This window comes from Hypanus sabinus, chromosome X1 (assembly GCF_030144855.1).
Source record: "Hypanus sabinus isolate sHypSab1 chromosome X1, sHypSab1.hap1, whole genome shotgun sequence".
Classification (NCBI taxonomy): Eukaryota; Metazoa; Chordata; class Chondrichthyes; order Myliobatiformes; family Dasyatidae; genus Hypanus; species Hypanus sabinus.
In genome coordinates this window covers 35,178,667-35,204,333 of record NC_082738.1, presented here as the reverse complement: position 1 = coordinate 35,204,333, position 25,667 = coordinate 35,178,667, and the positions used below count along the sequence as shown (strand labels likewise).

Here is a 25,667-nt window from a genome sequence, read left to right as displayed (position 1 = left end):
TACAGGAGGAGAAGTGTTGTGTCAAGAACCATAATAATTACTCTGCTGCAGTACTTAAGAATGCTTTGAGCATTTGTTGAGAATAACACACATAATTAGCATTCCTCCACAGCTCAGACCCCAGCTTCCATTCATTTTCTTCAAGATCTTCTGTTGGTTAGTTACAGTTGATGTGAACCCCATGCAGTGTGGCTGTACTAAATGCTAGATACACTTCTTACAGGTCAGAACCATGGAAGGTCCAAAATGCAGAACACACAACAATGTTTGAAGATGCGATGCAGACCATCTCCTGATGCAAGTTATCGAGAATAGACCAACTTACATTTACAGCCTATCCTGGATTACTTGAAGCAGGCAATAGCCAGATCCCAATTAAAAATGATCCAGCTCATCACTTGTGAACAATTAGTTCTTTAGATAAACAACAAAAATTACTCTTGGAATAAAACACAGTCAAGTAGCCTCTAACCATTCCTTCAAAGACAGGGGCAAAGCAGTGTTTTGATGCAAAACAGACATCCAAGTGCCCATTGTGGCAAACTGCATGTGCACACATTTTGCAAAGATGCTTTACCACTCATCATGCTGATGAAAAGGCATAAAGACGTATTCAGTGGTTGCATTTGAAATGGATTAGACCATTGCAAATTTGACCTGTACAAGCTGGAACCAAAGAAGGAAGATACTTAAATCAAACATGATGGGTTTCACTGTAAAACTGAATCTTGTTCAGTTTTGTCTCCACTCTATGCTTTAACAATCCACCATTACACTTCTCACAGTCCCCTTTTCATCCGCTCTTCAGTACTTTAGATTGATCTTCTTTTGAAGCACTTAGTTATCTGAGTTTTATTTTTAAATACCTTGACTTTTTTTCCTCTAGAAATATTTACAGCAGTGTCCAGAAAAATAATCTTCAAATCTAAAGGTGCTGAATGAATTTTTAGAGAGCAGGCAACTCTACCATTGACTTAGGGTGTAGTAGCAGGTTGGAAACAGCACAAAATGGTGTAAGTGCTCAGCAGGTCAAGTGACATAGAGAGACACAGAAATCCTGCCTTCAGATCAAAGGTCTTTCATGAGAACATTAAATCCATTGATGGGGACATTGGCCCGAATTACTAACATTTTCTCTTTATAGATACTGCCTGACTTTGAGTACTTCCAGCATTTTCTGTTCTTAGATTTTAATATCTACAGTTACTTTTTCTTCTGTGCAAGGATTCAGAGATAGGAATTTCAGGCTTGGGAACATGGCTGCAAATAATACACAAGAACATCGCAGGAGTAGGCCACCAGGTCACTTAAGACTGCCCATTATTCAATATGATAGGGGCTGATCTACACTGGCCTCAACTTCACTTCTATGTCAGTCCCCCAAAACCCTCAATTTCTCAATCTTTGGAGAAGGGCAGACTTCCATCCACCTCAGCTTTAAATGAAGCCCCCCCTCAAGATCTTAAATACTTAAATGTCATGCCTCATTCTTCTGAGCTCCAAGGAATAGAAATCCAAATTGTCTAGCCTCTCTAGAAAGGTTGACCCTCTCATTGCTGTAATTAGCCTGGTGAATTTCTTTTAGATTGCTGCTTATGCTACGATATTGAAAGGGGATCAAAACTGGGCACATTTTTCCACCAAGAGTGGCCACATCAACACCCTGTATGGCTGTAACAAAACTTTTTCCTTAAACTCCAACCCTTTTGCAACAAAGGCCAATATGACATTTGGCCCCTTTAACTATTTGTTGGACCTGCCTGCTAACTTCTCATGACCCATGCACTGGAACACCCAAATCCTTCTGAACTTCACTCACTTGCAGTCTCTCTCCATTTAGGTAACAATCTGCCTTTTGATTACTCTCAAAGCTCTTGACCTCCCACTTCCCCACATTGAACTCCATGTGCCAGGTTTTTGCCCAATCACCTCATTCCATAAAAACCACAGTATTTGTGAAATTACAGCAATGTAGAGTTAAAAAGGGTTTCCTCTCAACAATCCAAATGCCAGCCTGAAATGAACATGGCCCAGTGCAAGGGCCTTGGACTGGTCTCATTTACTGCAAGCTCTTTTGCTGAACAGCAGTGCTGGAAAGCTCCCAGTTTTCTCCCCACCCACCCTACTGAAAAGTAATTACTACAATTAAAATCCAAGTATCAAGCCACTTACAGTAAAATATTGATGGGGTATACTCCAGCACAGAAAATATGACAAGTCAAGGGGTGGGCGAAACAAAAACCACGCCACAATAACATAGCAGTTAGCATGACACTATTATAGCTCATGGCGGAGTTCAGAGTTCAATCCTGGCGTCCTCCATAAGCAAGTTTGTACGTTCCTTCCCGTGTGCTCGTGGGTTTCCACCGGGTGCTCCGGTTTCCTCCCACAGTTCAAAGACGTATCAGTTAGTAGGTTTATTGGTTTCTGTAAATTGTCTTGTGATTAGGCTTGGGTTATATCAGTGGGCGGCACGGCTTGAATGGCCAGTAGGGCCCATTCTGTGCTGTATCTGTAAATAAATAGAAATAAATAAACCACTGGCATATACAGTACAATCAGTAGAACAACAAGGGATGAAAACTACTGAAATTTCTCCCAATAAAACAGGGTAATTCTTCCAAAAGAAAGTGGATTGCTGCATTTGGTACAAATTCTGCGCATAAAATTAACCTCATTCACCTATAGCAGTATACAGGTGGACACCCCCAACCCCCACCCTCCACCCACGTTATGGCTGTTGGAGTAACAGAAATTTGCTCATACAGAATTCTCAAATTTCTCAAAAAAAAAATACAATATGGAGTAAAATTTGCTCTTACAACATTTGTGGAGGTGGGGAGGGGGGAGAACAAATAAACAATGTGTTTTTCCCCCAATTTGAATGTCTTCATGTGTACACAGATGATGCAGCTTTGCAGTGTAGAACATAGTGATAGAGACCGTTTTCTAGGGACACAATCTCTTCCCCCACCCCACAGTTTGACTAACATACACAGTACATTGTACATGTACAAGGCTCATTTGTAATTACCTCACCCAATCCTGTACACACATTACCTTGCTCAGTTATCTCCAGTTGCCCAGCTGTAGGTCCGTTATCATATGCAGCCACTGCTAGGTCAGCTTTCTTAACCTTCAAAGATTAAAGCACTGCTCAGTCAATGAAGCATTTTTGAAATACAAGTGGCAGTGCAGCAAACCTCTTAAAACAAACGAGATAAAGATCTTGTTTTCAATTAAAGTTGATTGAGAAATAAATACTGCCCAGGACACCAGGGACAACTCCATGGTTTTTAACAAAATATTACCAGAGTCCATTACATCCACCCACAAGGGAAAGCAGCTTAACACTGTTAATGTTTCAGCTAAAGGACTGCAATCTGTCAGTGCTATGCAAGGCACATCCCACTGTAATGGGAGACCAGCCTAGGCAATTTGTACTCAAGTTAGTGCTGCTGTCACCATGACCCTGATCTCAGGTGCTGTCTGTGCAGAGTTTGTGCTCATCCTCTGCATGACTGTGTGTGCTTCCTCCCACATCCCAAAAATGTGTTGCCTCGCGAGTTAATTGTCCCTAGGGATAGGGTATTGAGAAATAATGGAAGAAAATGAGGTTGATGGAGTTGGTCTGAGCCAGCACAGACTTGCTAGAAATAGTCTCCTTTTACATCATTTAAAAATGAACATTGCTGAAGTGGGACTTAATTCCAGTCCCTTGTGTGTTCTCTCTTGCTTAAATGTGATTTGTCACTTGGTCCCAAATATTGTGGCTTCATGTTGGGATTAGTATGAGACGATGGGGAGATTACATTTTGTTTTTGATTGCTCAGGCTGAGAACCAAGACAAAGTTTAAAGGTTTAATGGCTGCTTTTTATTGCACAAATCTGTATTGGTTCAGACGATCTGAAATTGATTTCCCCAGTATTGTGGAGACAGGACAAGTGAATATCACCTCAACTGTGACCATTACCCAAGGACTCACTCTCAAGGACACAACAACTCATATTCTCAACATTTATTGGTAATAGTTTTTTTTTTGTATTTTCACATTGGTTGATCATCTGTCTTTCGCTCGTGTGCATTTTTTTCCATTGATTCTATTGTATTTCTTCATATCTACTGAGAAATCATGCAAGAAAATGAATTTCAGGATAGCATATGGTGACATATGTAATAAATTTAGATTGAACTTTGAACATTACTTAGTGATAGCATAGCTTGCCAATTGGACAAGTTGAATTGAATTACTTACATCCTTCACATACATGGAGTAAAAATTTGTACATTACATCTCCGTCTAAATGTGCAAGTGATCCTCTGGGCCCCTTTAAGAAAAAAAAACACACCCGTCTTTGTAAATGTCCTGAATAGTGGGAAGTTCACATCTACAGATGCGCTGGGCTGTCCACACCACTCTCTGCAGAGTCCTGCGATTGAAGGAAGTACAGTTCCCGTACCTGGCAGTGATGCAGCCGGTCAGGATGCTCTCAGTTGTGCCCCTGTAGAAAGTTCTTAGGATTTGGGGGCCCACACCAAACTTCAACCATCTGAGGTGAAAGAGGCGCTGTTGTGCCTTTTTCACCACACAGCCGGTGTGTACAGACCACGCGAGGTCCTCGGTGATGTGGATGCTGAGGAACTAAAGCTGTTTACCCTCTCAACCCCAGATCCATTGATGTCAATAGGGGTTAGCCTGTCTCCATTCCTCCTGTAATCCACAGCCTGCTGCTTTGTTTTTGTGACATTGAGGGAGAGGCGGTTTCCTTGACACCACTATGATGACTTCTCCTCTGTAAACTGCCTCATTATCATTTGAGATTAGGCTAATCAGTGTAGTGTCGTCAGCAAATTTAAGTAGCAGATTGGGGGCGTGGTTGGCAAAACAGTCATGGGTATATAGAGGGGGCTACAATTTCACAAAGCTACAATTTGTACATGGAACAAATGATGCATCTAGCTCCCAAGTCTCCCATTTGTCAAATCAAAATGTCCCCTGTCTAAACACCACATCTTCAGTCCCAAGGAAGATTTTGTGATTTAAACCACTTTAGTACTTACATCATCTTCAATGTAGTGACTACATTTCTTTGCAATGGTTCTTTTCCCAGCTACCCTAATGGGCAAGTGCTCAGACTATAGTATCAATCAGTTGCTATAACAACTAAAGTGCACCAGAGTGCACATTAGGTCCAGGGGACAGACACACACACACACACATCCCAATGACAGGGTCCAATTGCATCAAATCCAGCCTTTCTGTATTGACAATCTTCACCATTTAAAACACACCCAAAGAAAGGCATTCAGAGATTCTAATGGAGTACACCAGATGATCAAGCCCAGTTATCAATCCAATGAAGCTACATTTCATGCAAAATTTCAGTTTACAAACACATTTTCCAAGGGTGATTCTTTGGCATGTGACTCATGTGCCATTTCTCACTTAAAAAAAAACCAAATTAAGTCATTTTATAAAAAGACTGCATTATACATTTCACAAGTTTTGGGAATAGACATAATCCATTGATTTCATTAATTGGACATTGTATGGGACTTTATGTACAAACTGTCCAGAAGCAATATTTTAACTTTTGATGAGTTGGTCAGAGTTGACCATGGATGTTGCACCCTGGCTGTCTAGATACAGAAGCCTGGGCAGTACGAAATGGAGAGCAAGCTGTTGCCCATGTAGCAAGTTCCCCCTCTCCACGCATCTGATGATTCGAAAGGAACGGCAGAGACCAATACAGTTTGGTACCAGTGGTGTCGCAGGAGTTGCCAGTCAGTGTTGAACTCGATGTAGGACTGCCTTAGGGACTCCAGACCCAGATTCCCCCACCCCCCTGGGGTTTGCTCCTGAAGCCTTCCTCACAAGTGGGTATAGCTACAGTGGAAGTTTGAGATCAGAGTTTTCCTTCTCCTACACGACCCGCCTTTGCCCCTTCTCATCAGTAGAAACAGTTCCACTAGGCTAGTAGCTAAGCCCCATGTGAAAGCCAGGAGCTGGACCTGGTTGTTAGAGGCTATTTGAGATGCACACCATTGAGAGCATTTAACAAGTAGTGGGAGCTTGTCCCCCTTACCAACCCCAGCTATAACAACCTGAAGGAACCATTTGATAGTGAGGCTTTAAAATAAAATAGCTGTGTCATAAACCTAAAAAGTCTGTAGATTTCTGCAACTTGATCGTAAAGAAAAAATATGCACACTTAAAAGACAATAGCCCTGTTGAGTGAGTTTTCCCTTATATTCACTAATTCCTACGAGTTGTGCCCTGACAAATTCATTTATCATTAGCTCTCAAATCCCACAATGCTGTTGTGGAATTCAGATTTAATGACCAACATGGAATTTATTTTTAAAAAAAACAGTAGTTACCATATCATGCTTTTCAGCAGGTTTTAGATTGTATGAGCAATTGCTTGAGGTGCCAGATTTGGGACTTTTTGACCGGCTTGAGATAACTGAGTAATCAGGCACTTCGTTAGGTTTAAGTGGAGCTGCCATTGTTTGAGTAGGCCAGTGTTAAAGTGAAGAGCTTGAGGCTTTGTGTCAAGACAGGCAGAGGTGATGGCAAGTTTCCTTTTTTATTGCACACTTAGAGCAGTAGAAATGCTAGCCAGGTCAGTGGTATGCTCCTTTTGTGGGATGTGGGAAGAGGAAAGAGGGGGAGTCCTCTGGTGTCCCTGCCGACTACACCTGCAGCTTCTTATAGGCTGCTTTAGGAAACTGGAGTTGGATGACCTTCAGGTTATTCGGGACGCACAGGGGCAGGAGATACACAGAGGTAGTTACAACTGAGGTGCAGGACACAGGAGGGGTAGGGGAGACATAGTTGACTGTCGGGGGGTGGTGGGGAGGGTGTATGAAGCTAGCGCAGGACACCCATGTGGTAATTCCCTTCAAATAACAAGTATACCGCTTTGGATACTGTTTGGGGGGGGGGGTGGTTTTGAGCTGGCAGAATAGTGGTTAGTGGCTATTACAGCTTTTGGCTCAATGCTGAGTCTGTACATCCTCCCCATGGAATACATGGGTTTTCTCCAGGTTTTCTGGTTTTCTCCCACAGTCCAAGATGTACCAGTTAGTAGGTTAGTTGGATAGGAGAACAGAGTGGACTACTGGAGAAAGGGAAGGAAAAAGGACACTAGAGGGGGAGATTGGCAGGCAAGAAGAGAAAAAAAAAGAGGGGAGCCAGAGCAGGGAATTAAAGAAGTGGGGGGGGGGGGCAGAAGAGAACAATTACCAGGTTAGAGAAATCGATGTTTGTGCTATCAGGGTGAAGGCCAGCCAGACAGAATATGAAGTGTTGTTCCTCCAACCTGAGAGTGGCTTCATCATGGTAGTAGGGGAGACCATGGATATTCCTTTCCATGAATGCTGCCTGACCTGCCGAGTTCCTCCGGAATTTCATGTGTGTTGTTCTGGATTTCCAGTATCTGCAGAATCTCTTTTGTTGACATTGACACACATCAGATTTGCTAAGGATCAAATACGGGATTTTTCCCTGTATGTGTGCGCCACATTGATGGGTGGGTTGGGTGCATTCACCCACTGAGCCATCGTATTGTTGCAGAGAACTTCAAAACTTGCACTGAGGAATGCCAGGTATCAACTTGTTTGGCTGGTTTGTCGTGTAAATGGCTGGGGATATTGTTGACTTAATTTGAGGATACAGCAAGCACCTATGGTATGAAAACCACTTAATAAATTTTTAAAACTCATTTACAGTCAAAAATAAACACGCAAAACTATAACCAGCAACTTGATGCCCTTGTTGATAAATTTCCACCGAACAAGACATACTGTGCTCACTTAATCCAAACTTGGCTTACCTCCATTTTGAAATTATTTTCAGAAACAAATTTAAGATAGCAGCTGCAGATTTATTTTATCAAACCATTGAAATATCGTTCATCCAAATAACTTTGCTCACCTCTGACACCAATGTTGCCAGGCAACAGAACAGAATTCACTGTAACTGCAGCAATGTTTGCACTGGCCAGAGTCAGGCAAAACTTGGACTGCTGGATTTTTGTTCTGTGAAGAAGTGTTTATGCCAGAACCCCTGTGTCAGTATAATTTACCTGGCAAATATTATTCCAGGGTTGACTTTGGATTAAAGCTTGTTTACCAAGGGCCATATTAATGAGAATTCATCATTAGATTCAGATGGCCTCTGCTTTCTGAAGAGAGCTGGACTTTGCACATCTAAACTCGCGTCACTCTACAGACAGATACTGGGGAACATCCCAACAAGCTGCATCACTGTTTACAGCAGGCACAAAGGCTCCAGAACAGCTAGTCAAAACTCCCCAATGCATCACTAGCACCAGCCTAGCCACATATACACAGAAAGGTGCTGGAAAAAGGCCAGCAACATCATGAAGGATCACCCACCCTGCTCATGATCTGTTTGCCCATCTCCCGTCAGGGAGGAGGCTACGTAGTGTCCACGCCAGGACCACCAGACTCAAAACAGTTACTTTCCCCAAGCAGTCAGGCTGAGCAACACCTCCACCCACCAACTCCACTACTACTTTATTATTTCTTGCCAATCACCTTACGTACAGACACTCCTAAATGCAGCATCACTTTATAAACACAAAATCAATGTATATATGCTTGTATATTTATCGTGTTTTTTATTATTAGGTTCTTAATCTTTTGTTTATTTTGTGCTGTGCCAGTTCCAGAGTAAAAATTATCAGAGAGAGACAGAGAGACCAAATGAGAACAAAATCTGCTCTAGGAAGAAGTTGTTGGAGTCTTAAGCTGTCAAGTCAGGTGCCCAATTTAGAAAGCCTTGGCTCCAGGGAAATGTCCACTCCTCAGGCATTTGTATAGAGGCAGATGTGGATCATTGACATATGGAACAGGAAGGAAGGGAGGGACGTGAGATTCACAAGTTGGTTCCAACCCAATCCTAAATCCAATTTCAAGTTCACTTGAGTTTCATCAACAGCAGGACACCCAGCTTCCAGGTACCAAGGCCATCAGTGGCACCCTTTTACTGCCAACTCAGAAACAAAATACATCAGACTCAGCACAGACTAACAACTAAACCTAGGACACTATTAGCAATATAAATCAGTATCACGGGAGAAAGTTTATTTAGCCAACAAACCATTCAGCTGGTAAACCTTTCAGAATTTAATAATATTAGATCCTCAAAGGTATAATCCCCTTTGGGATCATCCACACAGACAACTTCCCATTTATTCCAATGCAGATTCTGACAAGCAGTTATAAAGCATAAATTTTTCATTCTGATTACTACTTCACACATAGCCAATCCACATCCAAACCCTTGCTAATAATGTCTCAATTTTAAAAGAACACAATTTCTAAAACCGATCAAATTGGGTACAATGCAGTTACTGTGAAGAACTTAAAAATTCTAGAACTTTAGATCCCAGGCACAACATTTGTCAGTTTGTACAGATTACAGCATTGTTATATAAGATACAAATTCTATACATTAATTCCCCAGTGAAAGCACTGTTTCCTGAAGATGTTACCACCAGTTAGACTTCCAAAGCTTACCCAGTTACATGCACACACAGATTTTTAAAGAAGAAAATACCTTCAATGAGGAGTTTGTCTTTTAATCAAGCCACTCAATTCACTCTCTGGCATCACACCTAAATGACTGTATCAAGAGGCTTTTCAACTGAAGGAGTCAGGCCTGCACATGCAGGCTCCTCCCAGTCTCCACCCAACTAACACAAGTCACCTGCCACTTTTTTCCAACTCATCACCTGCAGCCTATTTAACCCAGCTCTCAGCCCCAATCCTTATTCACTCATATGAACCGCCCAGTCTCTCTACCAGCTGCTCCTAGTCTTCAGTTACCTCATTGCCTTGTCATATTAAGTATCTGTTCTCTTTCATTTTGTAACCCCTTGTGGCTTACTATTTTGCAGTTGATTATTAAAGTTATCGCTCATCACTAAATCTGTGTTTGGGTCAATCCTCCTCTATATTCTCCGACAGGATGGGCAATTCACCGATTGACCCAGCAGAGATTCCTCGCTTAAAGCAAGTCGTCTGTCGATATGAGCACACAATCCAAAAGCAGTTGGGAACAATTGATCATCTGCTCACCACTCTTCCAAATCTCCGTCTCGGTATACCACCCCACAACCGTGAACAGCCTCCCTCCAAGCCCCGGAATCTGGCCCCAAGGCTTCGATGGATCCCCAACCCAAAGCTGCAACTCTCTGTCCCAGTGCGTCTTGCACTACGTGTCAAGCCAAGATTGCCTTCGCCATCTCTCTCTTGAATGGGCGAGCCCTGACCCGGGACAAATAAATGCCCATTTATAACAAATGAGGAGTTCACCACTGAGGTTCACTGGGGTTAGATACTTTGCCAGCATCAAGGTTCGTGCTCGGTGCTGGATTACACCACAGAATTCAGGACCCTTGTGGCAGAGTGCAGCTGGAATGCGAAAGCGCTGCTGGCCCATTACCATCATGGTCTCTTGGCATGCTTGAAAGATGAGCTGTCTACCCGAGAAATGCCCACTGAGCTTGAAAGCCCCATCACTCTGGCTCTCTGAACTGACAACTGTCTTGTGGAACGCTCCTCCAGATCATCAGCCAGAACCTCAGTTCCATTCCAAAAACCATTTCAGTCGGTAGGACCTTCATCAGCAATGCCCCCCTGAACCCATGCAGTTAGGGAGAGCTCCCTTAACCTCCCCAAGAGCACAAGCGTCGATGGAGAAACAACCTGTGCACAACACCACCAGGTAGAGACGAGGGACCTTCTGTCTGTTAAGCTCCTCCTGGCCTCTCATTCCGACTCACCCTCTCTGTCCTCAACACCCCGACAGCTCTATGCACACAGGAGACTCTGCTGTAGCAGGCAACTCTGGACTAGACTTTGTGTATGCAATTTGGACTCCCTCCCTGCCTGTCTCTCAACCCTTCTGCATCACAGCCACCGATGAATGTCCTTTAGGGTCTGGGATGGTCATAGTGTGCACACGAGTATCAGAGAGCACCGCGAGTCTATCCACCTGATCGCCTTGCCCAACACTCCTCATCTTGGGTTATCCCTGGCTCTCCACACATGCCCTGGTCATCCGGGTCACTGCTGAGTTGGGGACTCGCCTGTTGGACCACCTGGCTGAAACCTCAGATAAGCTCATCTTGTAAATCTGTGGAGATAGGAAACCCTCAATCTCACCAAACTCCCACTGGAGTACCAGGACCGAGCCATCACCTTCTCAACTGTGCAATAACCAGCTCCTCCCAGTCTCTGCCCAAGTAAGAAGTCACCTGCCACTCATTTCCAACTCATCACCTGCAGCCTGTTTAAACCCAGCTCTCATCCACAGTCCGTTGTTCACTCAGCAAACCATCCATCCTCAACCAGTTGCTTCTAGCCTTCAGTTACCTTGTCAAGTACCTGTTCTGTCTTGTTCTGTGACCCTTGTGGCTTATTTTTGTAGTAATCATCTCCGTGTTTGGGTCAAGCCTCCTCGACGTTTCCAGACAGAAGGAACATAATAGCATGGGTGGATCCCATCCAAACTCAGTTGCAGAAGTTCCCCCTCTACCACTTACTTCACCGAGCTGACTGATAACGGATGTGTCCCCTGCCTCAGCAGTGAGCTGCCAACTCGGCACCGAGCAGGCATCAAGCTGTAGTCCCATTTAGAAATTATGGAACTTAAAGACCACCCAGTATCATCAAGCAGAGAGCTACCCTATTATTAACACTTCAAAAACACACACATACACACAACCCCATACAAAGATGCTCGCTGCTAAGGATGGTGACCACAATAACTACAAGGCTGCATTGAGTAGATGCAACAAATTCTAGCCAGGCTGCACAGTCTGCCCCCAAGAGTTCACTTTATTTTCTCTCTAAGTGCTGATTCAATCACTGAGTCACCCACTATTATCTTGTGGAGCGTGCAGGGGACCCTCCTCCACCGCGTGGCTGTGCAAAGCCTCTGTGTGCGCGCAAAAGTGTGAACCCAGACCCTCACCTCCCTCATCTCAGAAAGCATTGAGGTCCAGTTGAGATAGATAGTGAATGCAATGGGCGATGTCACTAGCCACCTCAGTACACACACACTTTTACATTAAAGTGCCTGGAAGGTTTATGATGAGAAAGCTGATGTTTAGATGGGGTTAATTTTCTAAGTTACCTCATGTTTACATCTCAGCGCACTATTAAAAAAAGACCTGAAACTGCCTCCAAGAGCAACGTAACATTGATTAATTTTAAATTTCTGTCTTATAAGGCAAAAAAAAACTTGAGATGGTCCCATGTGCATCAGCTGTTAAGACCCATCTACCTGTTAATGGTCTTGAAGTTTGAGCTTTAATGGCAACAACTGGCATTTGCATATCATCTCTAAAACAGTAAAAAACCATCAGACCAACTTGACATGAAGCATAGGGACAAGTTTGATCACACAAGGAAAGTTTTATTAGATGTTTCTTAAAAAGGTGGCAGTGGAGTAAATGTACACGAGGTAGAAATTGAGAGGATGAGATGGCATCTCATCCCGAACAAAAGAAAATCCTGCTGAACAGTCTCGGCCAAAACGTCGACTGTTTACTCTTTACCATAGATGCTTCCAGGCCTGCTGAGCTCCTCCAGCATTGTGTGTGTATATTTATCTAACTCAAGCCTCATTTCCTTTGCTCTGCCAAATCCTCATAGCCCTTAATTCCTGCCCCCTACTTCCACTTTAAATATTTCTAATGAGCTGGACTGCACAACTCTGCAAAACAATTCCAGAGGTTCACTGTTCTCCGCAGAAAGAAATGTGTACATTCCTTGGCCTGGCCTCTTATCATGAAACTACTTCCCTCCTTTGAGATTAATCTAGAGTGAAAACATCTTGCCAGTCATATCCTCTGTTACATAGAGTTCAAAAATCTAAAGAGTTGAGGCTGGATGTGATTCTAGAGACATAGAATAATAGATCTAAAAGAATTATGTGTAGCCAGGGCCACTCTCCATATACATGGGCTAGGCAGGGGAATGCATAGTAACAGTAAACCAGCGCTTATATTTAAATAATTCTCAAAGGGCACATCAGGGAATATTTGCCATTGAGTAGCTGCCAACTCCGCTGACTTGTGTCCTGGAATAGCCTTTCTGATAGGCTCTGGCCTGAAGTACTGGTTCTTGGACGATGACCAGAGAGCACAGTCAGTGCCTGATTTTCAATGCGAATTAGCACCTTTAATAGAGGAGAAAGAAAATTGGACAAGGGCTGGGAATTGATTAAAGTGGAAATGAAACCAGTAAAAGATTCTGGTCAATACGGAGGGAAAAAATAAATTCTGATTTATTAGAATAAAACAAAAATAAATAAAAGCAACTACAAAAGCCAAGAGATTTAAAGTGGAAACCATGTATCCATTCTGATAAACAAACAGCATCTCACCATCAAACCCCAGAACTCTCTCAACCCCATGAACACCAGGCTTCTCTCCATTTCTGTAGGCTAACACTTTACAATATTTGAAGAGGTCCTTCTTTGAAGTCTGAAGGGTTGATTGACTAATTGACCCTGAACTACCACCAAAAGGAACTTCAGATTGGACACACCGATGTACGTTTTGAAATGAAATATCACACTACACCTCCAGAAATGTATACTTAAAACTAAAGGGTAAGCATAATTGAAACCAGACTCCACTACCTGTAGGACCAAACTATATGCATATGCTCTAAATGTCAACGGCTACATCAGCAGAGATTGTAAATGAATCAAGTGCTGCAACCAAAAGCAACTTCACTGTGCGACCCCCCCCCCTTACCAATCAGTTCTTAAGACCTGCATGCGTTCACCCTTGCCATCCCACAAATTATGAAGGCTGACAGCTCATGCAACAGGAGATATGTAAACAGGGAGAGGCATGGCCATGAAGGATCTACACACAAATGAGAATTTGCAAAGTTGATGCATGAGCACCGACAGCTAATGCAGATCACAGGGGTGAGTGATCGGTGCAAGTTAGAATACAGCCAGCCGAGTTTTGAAATGAATAAAGGGACAAGGAGGGGAGACCAGCCACAAAAAGTAAATCAAATCTGAAGGAAACAACGTGCACACAAGGTTTTCAGTGACCGATGAACTGAGGTAGGGTCAAAACAAAACAGCAGCAAGAATGTCCATTACTTTTTCTATTGAGAAATAATTATCAGACATTAATTTATCACAGCTCAAAAACCTGACATTTTCAATGTCCAGGCTCAAATCTAGCGCTCGCAAAGTCTACATCTGAACATGAACTGATCTGCCGTGCATTTCTAGCATTTTACCTTAGTACTGGATTCATTTTATTTTTAATCTAAGATGCCAAAGGTATTGACATCATTGAAGCTCAAAGTTGCAGTAGTATTAGCCCTTAGTACACCAGTTCACCAAATTAGGAGTGGAAATTAGTTTGAGTTTTTCCCAACTATTAACAAATACCAGATTGTGACAGATCAGTCTGGTGTTTCCCATCACTATCCACTAATCAGGACTGAACATAGCTAAGTCACCTCCAGAAGACAAATGGTTCACCAAAACTCACTAGCTGGAGCCATCTGTGAACTAGTTTGACAGAAAGTGAGCCTCTGGATGAGTCTTGCAAAGATAAAGCACATCAACAAGTCTTTACTGATGCCCACAGAACAGGCAGCTGGACATCAGAAGTCTACATAGTGACCAGATTTAGAGGGCTTGGGAGGCCATTTATCTGTAGAATGACCAGATTAAAGTTTTACAGTGTCTATTGGAAGGATTCAGCAAAGCAACAAATAGGATGAGACTCCACTGGCATTTTCTTGCTGTTGCCCCAAAGTTACATTCCCTTGTACACTAGTAAGTTTAGGAACAGAGGGACCATTTAGCTACACCATGATGCATTCCATCATTCATCGAGATCAAAACAGATCTGTTCCCTAATTTCATTCAATTATTTTTGCTTTACATTTGACCACAGCATCTGCAGTATACTTGGTGTTTCTTATTACCCATGATTTGGAGCAAGGCGGCTGCAAGTGAACAGCTGATTTCCAGAGCAAAGGTAGTTTTACTTCTGTTACGAATGTGCCACTACTCTGAGGGGCCGAAGGATACAAAGTAGCCCCCTCCTTTTCGAGAATCGCAAGATCACTATTAATTCGGGTCTGGGACCCAGGAAATGAGACAGCGACGTCCAGAATACACAAGGCTTGGAATGTGTCCTGGCCTCATCAAGGCGGAACCATTGATAACGGCTATTGTCTCTTGGAGATGGAATTGTGTATTGAGTACTGTACTATTCATTGACGCCCTCAGGGGATGACCAGAGTGGGCTGGTTGAGGGATTGCATCATCCCAACCTGATTGACACCTGAGACCCCGTGAGTAAGGATAAAACAGGGTCTGGGGAACAACCCCTTCAGACGCACCAGGAGAAACGCTAGAAATCCCGTGACAGCGTTTAATAGCAACAGCCGGTGGAGGGCTCGTGTGTGTCCTTTCCCGTTGCCTGGGATTGGGGCCTTACCACAGAAGAACGGCTTAGCTAAAGGATCCGCTACACCAACGAAATTTCGAAGGATCGACATCATAAAAAGGAAAAGCTGGTAAGTTTCTAAAATCTCTCTCTTGACTTCAACCAAAGACTGCAGCCTGAATGAACTGAGTGACTTTTATATTTCCATCGGACAATACATTATCCCCTAGACAACGATAGAGCTATTTCTTATTGATTATTATTATACCCGCACTTTTAGATTTAGTATTGACGACGTATATTATCTGTATGTTTGCACTGATATTATTTTTGTGTATTTTTACTAATAAATACTGTTAAAAATAGTACCATCACACTTCAACGGACCTCTCTATCTTTGCTGGTAAGTGACCCAGTTACGGGGTTCGTAACACTTCTCAGGGTAAAAGAGAGGCAAGACTGCGCAGGCGCGTGAAATAGAGTGTGAAAGGTTTAAAAAGACCACCATCCAGTGGACAGCGTTCAGAGTGAGAGGCAGCAGAATGATAGGGCTTCGGCTCAACGGGACAAGGCGAGGTAGGTTTGCCTGTGTTCATTGTGGAAAGGAAGTAGTACACGTGTGAGGCCGGTTTTCTATGCTCGATGTCAGATGTGGAAGGTCCTGGAGTCTCCCAGCCTCCCGGACAGTCATATCTGCACCAGGTGCGTCGAGCTGCAGCTCCTGAGGGACCGAGTTAGGAAACTGGAGATGCAGCTCGATGACCTTTGCCTGGTCAGGGAGAGCGAGGAGGTGATAGAAAGGAGTTATAGGCAGGTGTTCACACCGGGGTCATGGGAGACAGACAAGTGGGTCACAGTCAGGAGGGGGAAGGGGAAGAGGCAGGTACTAGAGAGTACCCCAGTGGCTGTACGCCTCGACAATAAGTACTCCTGTTTGAGTACTGTTGGGGGTGGGGGAGGAACAGCCTACCTGGGGGAAGCAACAGTGGCCGTGTCTGTGGCACAGAGTCTGGCCCTGTGGCTCAGAAGGGTAGGGAAAGGAAGAGGAAGGCAGTAGTGATAGGTGACTCTATAGTTAGGTGTCAGACAGGCGATTCTGTGGACTCAGGAAAGAAACTCAGATGGTACTTTGCCTCCCAGGTGCCAGGGTCCAGGATGTTTCAGATCGCATCCAAGATATCCTGCAGTGGGAGGGAGAACAGCCACAGGTCATGGTACATATTGGTATCAATGACATAGGTAGGAAAAGGGAAGAGGTCCTGAAAGCAGACTGCAGGGAGTTAGGAAGGAAGTTGAAAAGCAGGACCACAAAGATAGTAATCTCGGGAATTGGAATAGAGTGAGGTGGAGGATAAATGTGTGGCTGAGGGATTGGAGCAGGGGGCAGGGATTCAGATTTCTGGATCATTGGGACCTCTTTTGGGGCAGGCGTGACCTGTACAAAAAGGACGGGTTGCACTCGAATCCCAAGGGGACCAATATCCTGGCGGGGAGGTTTGCTAAGGCTGCTGGGGAGAGCTTAAACTAGAATTTTTGGGGGGGTGGGAATCGAACTGAAGAGATTGGGGAAGAGGAGGTTGAATCACAAATAGAGAAAGCCTGTAGACAGTGTGAGAGGGAGGATAGGCAGGTGATAGAGAAGGGACGCACTCAGATGGACGGTTTGAGATGTGTCTATTTTAACGCAAGGAGTATTGTGAACAAAACGGATGAGCTTAGAGCATGGATCAGTACTTGGAGATATGATGTGGTGGCCATTACAGAGACTTGGATGGCTTAGGGACAAGAATGGTCACTTCAAGTGCCAGGCTTTAGATGTTTCAGAAAGGACAGGGAGGGAGGCAGAAGAGGTGGGGGCGTGACACTGTTGATCAGAGATAGTGTCACAGCTGCAGAAAAGGAGGAAGTCATGGACGGATTGTCTACGGAGTCTCTGTGGGTGGAGGTTAGGAATAGGAAGGGGTCAATAACTTTACTGGGTGTTTTTTTTTAAATTATTATTATATAGACCACCCAATAGTAACAGGGATATCGAGGAGCAGATAGGGAAACAGATCCTGGAAAGGTGTAATAATAACAGAATTGTCGTGATGGGAGATTTTAATTTCCTAAACATCAATTGGCATCTCCCTACAGTGAGAGGTTTAGATGGGGTGGAGTTTGTTAGGTGTGTTCAGGAAGGTTTCTTGACACAATATGTAGATAAGCCTACAAGAGGAGAGGCTGTACTTGATCTGGTATTGGGAAATGAACCTGGTCAGGTGTCAGATCTCTCAGTGGGAGAGCATTTTGGAGATAGTGATTATAATTCTAGCTCCTTTACAATAGCATTGGAGAGAGACAGGAACAGACAAGTTAGATAAGTGTTTAATTGGAGTAAGGGGAATTATCAGACTATCAGTCAGGAAATTGGAAGCTTAAATTGGAAACAGATGTTCTCAAGGAAAATTATGGAAGAAATCTGGCAAATATTCAGTGTATATTTGTGTGGAGTTCTGCATAGGTATGTTCCAATGAGACAGGGAGGTTATTGTAGGGTACAGAAACCATGTAGGAAGCCTGTAATAAATCTAGTCAAGAAGAAAAGAAAAGCTTACAAAAGGTTCAGAGAGCTAGATAACATTAGAGATCTAGAAGATTATAAGGCTAATAGGAAGGAGCTCAAGAAGGAAATTAGGAGAGCCAGAAGGGGCCATGAGAAGGCCTTGGCGGGCAGGATTAAGGAAAACCCCAAGGCATTCTACAAGTATGTGAAGAGCAAGAGGATAAGATGTGAAAGAACAGGAGCTATCAAGTGTGACAATGGGAAAGTGTGTATGGAACCAGAGGAGATAGCAGAGGTACTTAATGAATACTTTACTTCAGTATTCACTATGGAAAAGGATCTTGGTGATTGTAGTGATGACTTGCAGCAGACTGAAAAGCTTGAGCATGTAGATATTAAGAGGATGTGCTGGAACTTTTGGAAAGCATCAAGTTGCACAAGTCACCAGGACCGGATGAGATATACCCCAGGCTACTGTGGGAGGTGAGGGAGGAGATTGCTGAGCCTCTGGCTATGATCTTTGCACCATCAATGGGGACGTGAGAGGTTTCCGAGGATTGTGGATGTTGTTCCCTTATTCAAGAAAGGGAGTAGAGATAGCCCAGGAAATTATAGACCAGTAAGTCTTACCTCAGTGGTTGGTAAGTTGATGGAGAAGATCCTGAGAGGAAGGATTTACGAACATTTGGAGAGATATAATATGATTAGGAATAGTCAGCATGGCTTTGTCAAGGGCAGGTTGTGCCTTACAAGCCTGATTGAAATTTTTGAGGATGTGACTAAACTCATTGATGAAGGAAGAGCAGTAGATGTAGTGTATATGGATTTCGGCAAGGCATTTTACAAAGTACCCTATGCAAGGCTTATTGAGAAAGTAAGGAGGCATGGGATCCAAGGGGACATTGCTGTGTGGATCCAGAACTGGCTTGCCACAGAAGGCAAAGAGTGGTTGTAGATGGGTCATATTCTGCATGGAGGTCAGTCACCAGTGGTGTGCCTCGGGGATCTGTTCTGGGACCCTTACTCTTCGTGATTTTTATAAATGACCTGGATGAGGAAGTGGACGTATGGTTTAGAGAGTTTGCTGATGGCACAAAGGTTGGAGGTGTTGTGGATAGTGTGGAGAGTTGTCAGATGTTACAGCGGGACATTGATAGGATGCAAAACTGGGCTGAGAAGTGGCAGATGGAGTTCAACCCAGATAAGTGTGAGGTGGTTCATTTTGGTAGGTCAAATATGATGGCAGAATATAGCATTAATGGTAAGACTCTTGGCAGTTTGGAGGATCAGAGGGATCTTGGGGTCCAAGTCCATAGGACACTCAAAGCTGCTGCGCAGGTTGACTCTGTGGTTAAGCAAGCATACAGTGCATTGGCCTTCATCAATCATGGAATTGAATTTAGGAGCCGAGAGGTAATGTTGCAGCTATATAGGACCCTGGTCAGACCCCACTTGGAGTACTGTGCTCAGTTCTGGTCACCTCGCTACAGGAAGGATGTGGAAACCATTGAAAGGGTGCAGAGGAGATTTACAAGGATGTTGCCTGGATTGGGGAGCATGCCTTATGAGAATAGGTTGAGTGAACTCAGCCTTTTCTCCTTGGAGCAGAGGATGAGAGGTAACTGATAGAGGTGTATAAGATGATGAGAGGCATTGATCGTGTGGATAGTCAGAGGCTTTTTCCCAGCACTGAAATGGCTAACACGAGAGGACACAAGTTTAAGGTGCTGGGGAGTAGGTACAGAGGAGATGTCAGGGGAAAGTTGTTTTTTTTTTAAATAAAGTGGTGAGTGCGTGGAATGGGCTACTGACAATGGTGGTGGAGGCAGATACGATAGTGTCTTTAAAGAGACTTTTGGATAGGTACATGGAGCTTAGAAAAATGGAGGGCTATAGGTAAGCCTAGTAATTTCTAAGGTAGGGACATGTTTGGCACAACTTTGTGGGTCGAAGGGCCTGCATTGTGCTGTAGGGTTTCTATTTTCTATTTAAAATTAAAAACTGACGATGCATCACTTCATGCTTGTGAAAAAGCATTTCCAATTGCTATAATACATTACATTTCCCTAACTTAATCCTGAATAGCCTGGCTGTCATTTGGGACCATGCCGCTCCCTGTCCCCCTCCTCTAATCCATGATACCCCAACCAGCAGAATATGTTTCTCTCCATTTTCCAGTTGGTTCTCCAAAATATCTTGAAAGCATCATTCTAATTTTCCAAATTCCAGGTAACACAACCCGAGATAGTGAAGTCTCTCCTCATAATTTAACCTATGAGACTCCATGTCAGTTTGGCAAACTTGCACCCTGCTCCCTCCAAGGCTTTGTCTGCAGATCTGGTCACACTACTCCAGGGATGGAGTAACAAGGGGATTGTATTAGCAGTCTACCTTCTATACGAGACCATAAGATATAGGAGAATTGGGCCATTCAGCCAATCAAGTCTGCTCTGCCATTTCACCATTTTCCCTTTCAGCCCCGATTCCTGCCTTCTCCCCATAACCCTTCATGCCCTGACTAATAAAGAATCTATCAACCTCTGCCTTAAATACAAGTACATCTTAGAGCTTCCTAAAGGTGGCTTCTGATTGGCAGCATCCTGCACTTCCAGTTCAGGGTCTTCCTTCAAATATAGAAAGGCTCACTTTCACAAATGTTTTCTACAGTTAACCAACTCATACCCTCTTTAAGATTAAGATTAGCTTTATTTGTCACATGTACATCAAAGCCTTCTGTGAAATGCATCACTTGTGTCAGTGACCACAGTCTGAGGATGTGTCGGGGCAGACTGTGAGCGTCGCCATGCTTCCGATGCCGAAATAGCACGCCTACAATTTACGTTTTTGAAATGTGAATGAAACTGGAACTCCTGGAAGAAACCCATGCGGTCATGTGAACATGCAAAAAAAATTCCTTACAGACAACTGGCACTGTAAAGTGTTACACCAGAGACTACACTACTGTTCCCCTTGGCTTACCAGTTGTCAAAACAATTAATATCTTTGACCTATTAAAATGTGCAAGTACACTAGAAACAATTAAATACATTTTTTTAGTTAGCCTATACAAATTGACAAAACTTATCTACCTCCTTCAGAACAGTTTCTCTCCATTGAAAGGGCAGAAATGACCCTACTCAACACCCAGATACCTCAGCATGTCCATGAGGAGTCTAATATCAAAATGCCATAAGACCACAAGATATGAGCAGAATTAGTGCTTTACAACGCCTCAACATTACATCCTTGCTTTTATATTCTAGGCTTCTTGAAATGAACTCTAACATCACATTTGCCTTCCTCACCACAGACTCAACCTGCAAATTAAACTAGGGAATCTTGTACAAGGATTCCCAAGTCTCTTTGCATCTCAGATTTTTGAATTTTCTCTCCATTTAGAAAATAGTCAGATACAACACCAGGTCATGTCATCTGCAGAGATTCTCTGATGACTCAGCGATAGTTGAGTGTATAAAGGGAGGGCAGGAGGATGATTGCAGGACCCTGGTGGAGGATTTTGTCACATGGTGCAAGTTGAATCATCTGTAACTCAACATCAGTAAGACAAAGGAGATGGTGATCGACTTTAGGAAAACTAAGCCTGCACTGCTCCCTGCTACTATTGATGGTGAGGACGTGGATGTGATGAGGACCTACAAGTACCTGGGGGGCACCTGGACAACAGACTTGAGTGGAGCACCAACACAGAGGCTGTGTACAAGAAGGGCCAGAGTCGCCTCTACTTCCTGAGGAGACTGAGGTCCTTTGGAGTGTTCAGGCCTCTCCTTCACATGTTCTACCAGTCTGTTGTTGCCAGTACAATCTTCTCTGTTGTGATGTGCTGGGACAATGGCATCAATGTGGGTGATGCCAACAGGCTCAATAAACTGATTAGAAAGGCTGGCTCTGTGAAAGGAGTCAAACTAGACACACGCGAGGTCGTGGTAGAACAAAAGACCAGACAGAAAATCTTGGTAATTCTGGACAATGTTTCTCACCCTCTGCTTGCCACCTTGGCTGAACAGAGGAGCACTTTTAGTAGTAGACTAAGACAACTGCACTGCTCCAAAGAGCGTTATGAGGCCATTCTTACCCTCAGCCATTAGGCTCTATAATGAGTCAACCTATAGCCAGGGAAGTGATAACCCCCCCCCCTCCTGTTAGACTGTTATTAACCTGTGTTTACCAGAGCTCTGTTTATACTCTGTTTATCACACCCTGCTATCAAGAACACCCTGTGCAATACTGCCATCATTTCTTATCTGGACGGTGTGAATGTGCACCCATTACTGTATAATATTACAGTAATTCTTGCACTACCATCTTATCAGTGTGAACTTAAAAATCTTGTACATTTTTAAGGTAACTTTTTTATTCTTTCTTACTTCTCTACCAATATACTGTATGTATATCTGTGCACTTGTAATGCTATTGTGACACTGTAATTTCCTTTGGGATCAATAAAGTAACTCTTGCCATTTAGCTACTTTTCTATCCAGGCTAATATTTTGTAAATACTTCTAAAAGTATTCACTTTAGTTAAAAGTCTGAAAGATTTTATGAAATGCCTTTAGGAAGCCCATACAGATAGCATTCATAGATATTTCCTAGACCACTACTTTAGTCACCTTTTTTGAGAAATTCAACCAGGTATGGCCCTTCACAAATCCAAACTAAATGTCGACTGTCAGCAAGCACTTCCCGTAAATTATTGGATTGTCCTGGTGACACAAATATTTGATCAAAATAAAATTAAACACAAAGAAAGCTGTAATTCAAAATATACATGATCTGTGCTCGCCAGATACCCCATATTCAGTACCCACCAGTTGTTTGTGTGCGCTTCAGACTTCTTTCCATTTTGTTGTCCATCCCAAGCTAGGTCACAGCCTTCAGCAGTTGCCGGAGAAGAAGCCATGAACACCTACAAAAGAGTATTAATGCACACATGAGCTCAAGCTGTGGTCTGGTTTTAGAACTCCAAGGATGATTACTGTTGGACATTATTGGTTTAAAATGATTTAAACCCTCACAAATTGCTCATCCATAATCACCAAATATCTACAATGACACTATTAGATCTTAACATACAAAGACGATGGAGGCAAAGTTCCTTCCTTTAGGGAGTTTATTTCCTTCAAGCCTGCTTAGTACACATGTCTGAAAATGCAGCTCTTGCAGAGAAGCTAAAATGGTGTTTGCTAAAGACCACAGTTTACAGTGCCAGTGAGCGAGGTTTAATCCCTGCCAGTCTTTAAAGAGTTTTGTACATTTTCCCAGTGACCATGTAGGTTTCCTCCCACATTCCAAACATGAACGGGTTGGAGTTAGTAAGTTGTGGGCATGCTTATGTTAGTGCCAGAAGCGTGTGGACACTTGTGGGATGCCTCCAGCATTGTGTTGATCATTGACACAAACGACTGTAGATTTCATTGTACAGAAGACAAATAACACTAACCTTTAAAGTTGTGTTAAGTCCTGAACAGCACTGCAAGCTCTGCTGGCTTGGAGGAAAGTAACTTCCTATTGTGTAGGTTCAATTGTACGTTATAACAAACTACCTCCCAGAACATTACCCACAATGAGGCACAGGATAGAATGAGTGATCCCAATGGAAGGGACAAGTGGGACAGCAAACCTTTTAGTCAGATATGCAGAAAGAAGGGTTGTATTAGATTGAGGGGTTTAATCTCACAATTTTTAAAAATCTCATTCATATAGCAATCATCTTGTTTCTGTTTCTAAAAGCACTTCATTCCAAACATATTTCCATCATAATCCTTAACAGCAGAGGAATTCAGCTCCATGGGAAATCCTACCCCCAGTTGTTCAAAAAGCTGACCATGCTATTTCATTCACTGCATCGGATCATTAATTGTCTGAGTATCCTGCACTATCCAACACACCTCAGCAGTTTGTTTTACCTGAAGTTTAATTGCAGCATCTCCAACACTAAAACTCTGAGTAATAATCTAATTTCCACACGGCAACTACTCGTTGACCCCAGTTTACAGGTGCTAAAATCTTCATCTTGCCAACAAGCGATTGGTCACGACTGGTTCCCTCTAAATGTATTTAATACTAAGAATGGAAAGAGCAACATGATCGGTTTTTTTTTGAAGCCAAAATGTTCTTTGCCTTCAGGGTTTTCTATGGAGTAACCCTGAGAAATCCTGTTAGTCTCAACCAATCCCCGCTGTAATAATATTTTTTAATTTGAACAAAAAAGGCACTTCATTCCCAGATACAAAGGTGATAGTCATAAAAAAAAGCTTTTCGCACTTTCCTCTATATCGATTTCAATTATCTGACGTGGTAATAATTGAATGTTCCAGCCTTTAGCTAATAATCCTCCATCTCCCCTGAAAGGAGCCTCAAAGCTTGATCTACACTGCATTTCTTACAGCGCCACAGAGAGACCAGTTTATGTTTAAAATAAAATCAAAACATTCGTGCATGCACTGCCAAAGCACGTTTCAATAAAAACAAAAAAGGGAAATCTGACCAAAAGCAAGAAAGAAATTTGAAAAAAAAAGACTTTCGGGATTGCAAGAGCAGAGGAAACAGCGAGAAGGTAATTGAACACCCCAGTAAACGTTCAAATGTGAAGGGAACATTTTCATAAAACAACGACAGTTATTCAGTATCCTGTAATTCAGAAATGACACTCATGTGGAAACGATTTTCATCCCGACCACCAGTTGATGGGAAACGTTTGCGAGGCAGAGAGCAGACTTGGAAGAACTTGGAAATCTTCACCATTAATAAAGGAAATGAAAAGAACAGTTAAAGGAGCCGAAAATCTCTCGGATGAGTGCGGATGTTGTACAGCTATTAGCAGACCCCCATCTCAGATTCTCTTTTACTGCAAAAAAACCTTCACTCTCTACTACATTCAAACGATTAAAAAAAAACAGGTGGATACGTTAAGTTTTTTAAAGAAATAAAGGAGATATACTACATATAAAGTTCGTTACCTGCATGCCGCTGCAGAGATGAGAGATACAGCTGTTGCCACCTCACATTGACTCTCTCTCCATTCAATAAATAACCCGAACAGTCCCCCACCCCCCATACTCCGTCACAATCAGATCCCAAATATCTGGAATCACAATTTACACACTTATCTCGCCAGAGCCCTCCCCAAACCCAACAACAGGACCAGAGAAGGAAAACAAACACAAAACGGACTAACGACACCGAAACCGTTTCAAGGCGCCCGAGTTTCTAGTAAACAACTTCCTACACGACTAGGGCTCTATTCTTGCCCCAGACCTACCAACCTCAAAGCTTGTCTCTCCCCTCAGAGAACAGGCATATACAACTCCACTCTGATGGGCACAGAAATTGTCAGAATGTTTTTACTTGTTGACATTTTTAAAGAGGCAAATTGGCCCTTGGGATGTCTTGAAACTGCTTTAAAACTTTTGATTGGACAATTGGGAAAGCTGGTATCTTAAAGGGGAAGATAAGCTACTTTGCCACTTTTTATGAATAGGCTTCCAACACACATGGTTCACTCGAGGTTTGTTTACTTGTCACATGCGACTCATTTCGAAAGTGCAATTCTCTTTGGAGAGAGACACAAAGTTCAATCGTTTAAAAAAAAACACAGAACTCCGCAGTATCTGTGGAGACAAAGAGATGG

At 43.1% G+C, this 25,667-nt stretch overlaps 1 protein-coding gene across 5 annotated transcripts in view; it reads right to left on the bottom strand.

Moving 5' to 3' along the window:
• The window catches only part of avil (advillin), a 99,795-nt gene extending 74,359 nt beyond the window's left edge, over nucleotides 1-25,436 (bottom strand). For 2 of the 5 annotated variants that reach the window (XM_059956359.1, XM_059956358.1), the window contains exons 1-4: nucleotides 24,997-25,155; nucleotides 22,846-22,943; nucleotides 3,061-3,136; nucleotides 2,173-2,512 (exon numbers count right to left, since the gene is read on the bottom strand). The gene's annotated coding sequence lies outside the window, so the exon portion shown is untranslated. Of the gene's footprint in view, nucleotides 1-2,172; nucleotides 2,513-3,060; nucleotides 3,137-22,845; nucleotides 22,944-24,996; nucleotides 25,156-25,302 lie in introns of those variants that run through there. The other 3 variants (XM_059956360.1, XM_059956362.1, XM_059956361.1) reach the window with 3 other exon arrangements.
• Nucleotides 25,437-25,667: the final 231 nt, after the last annotated feature.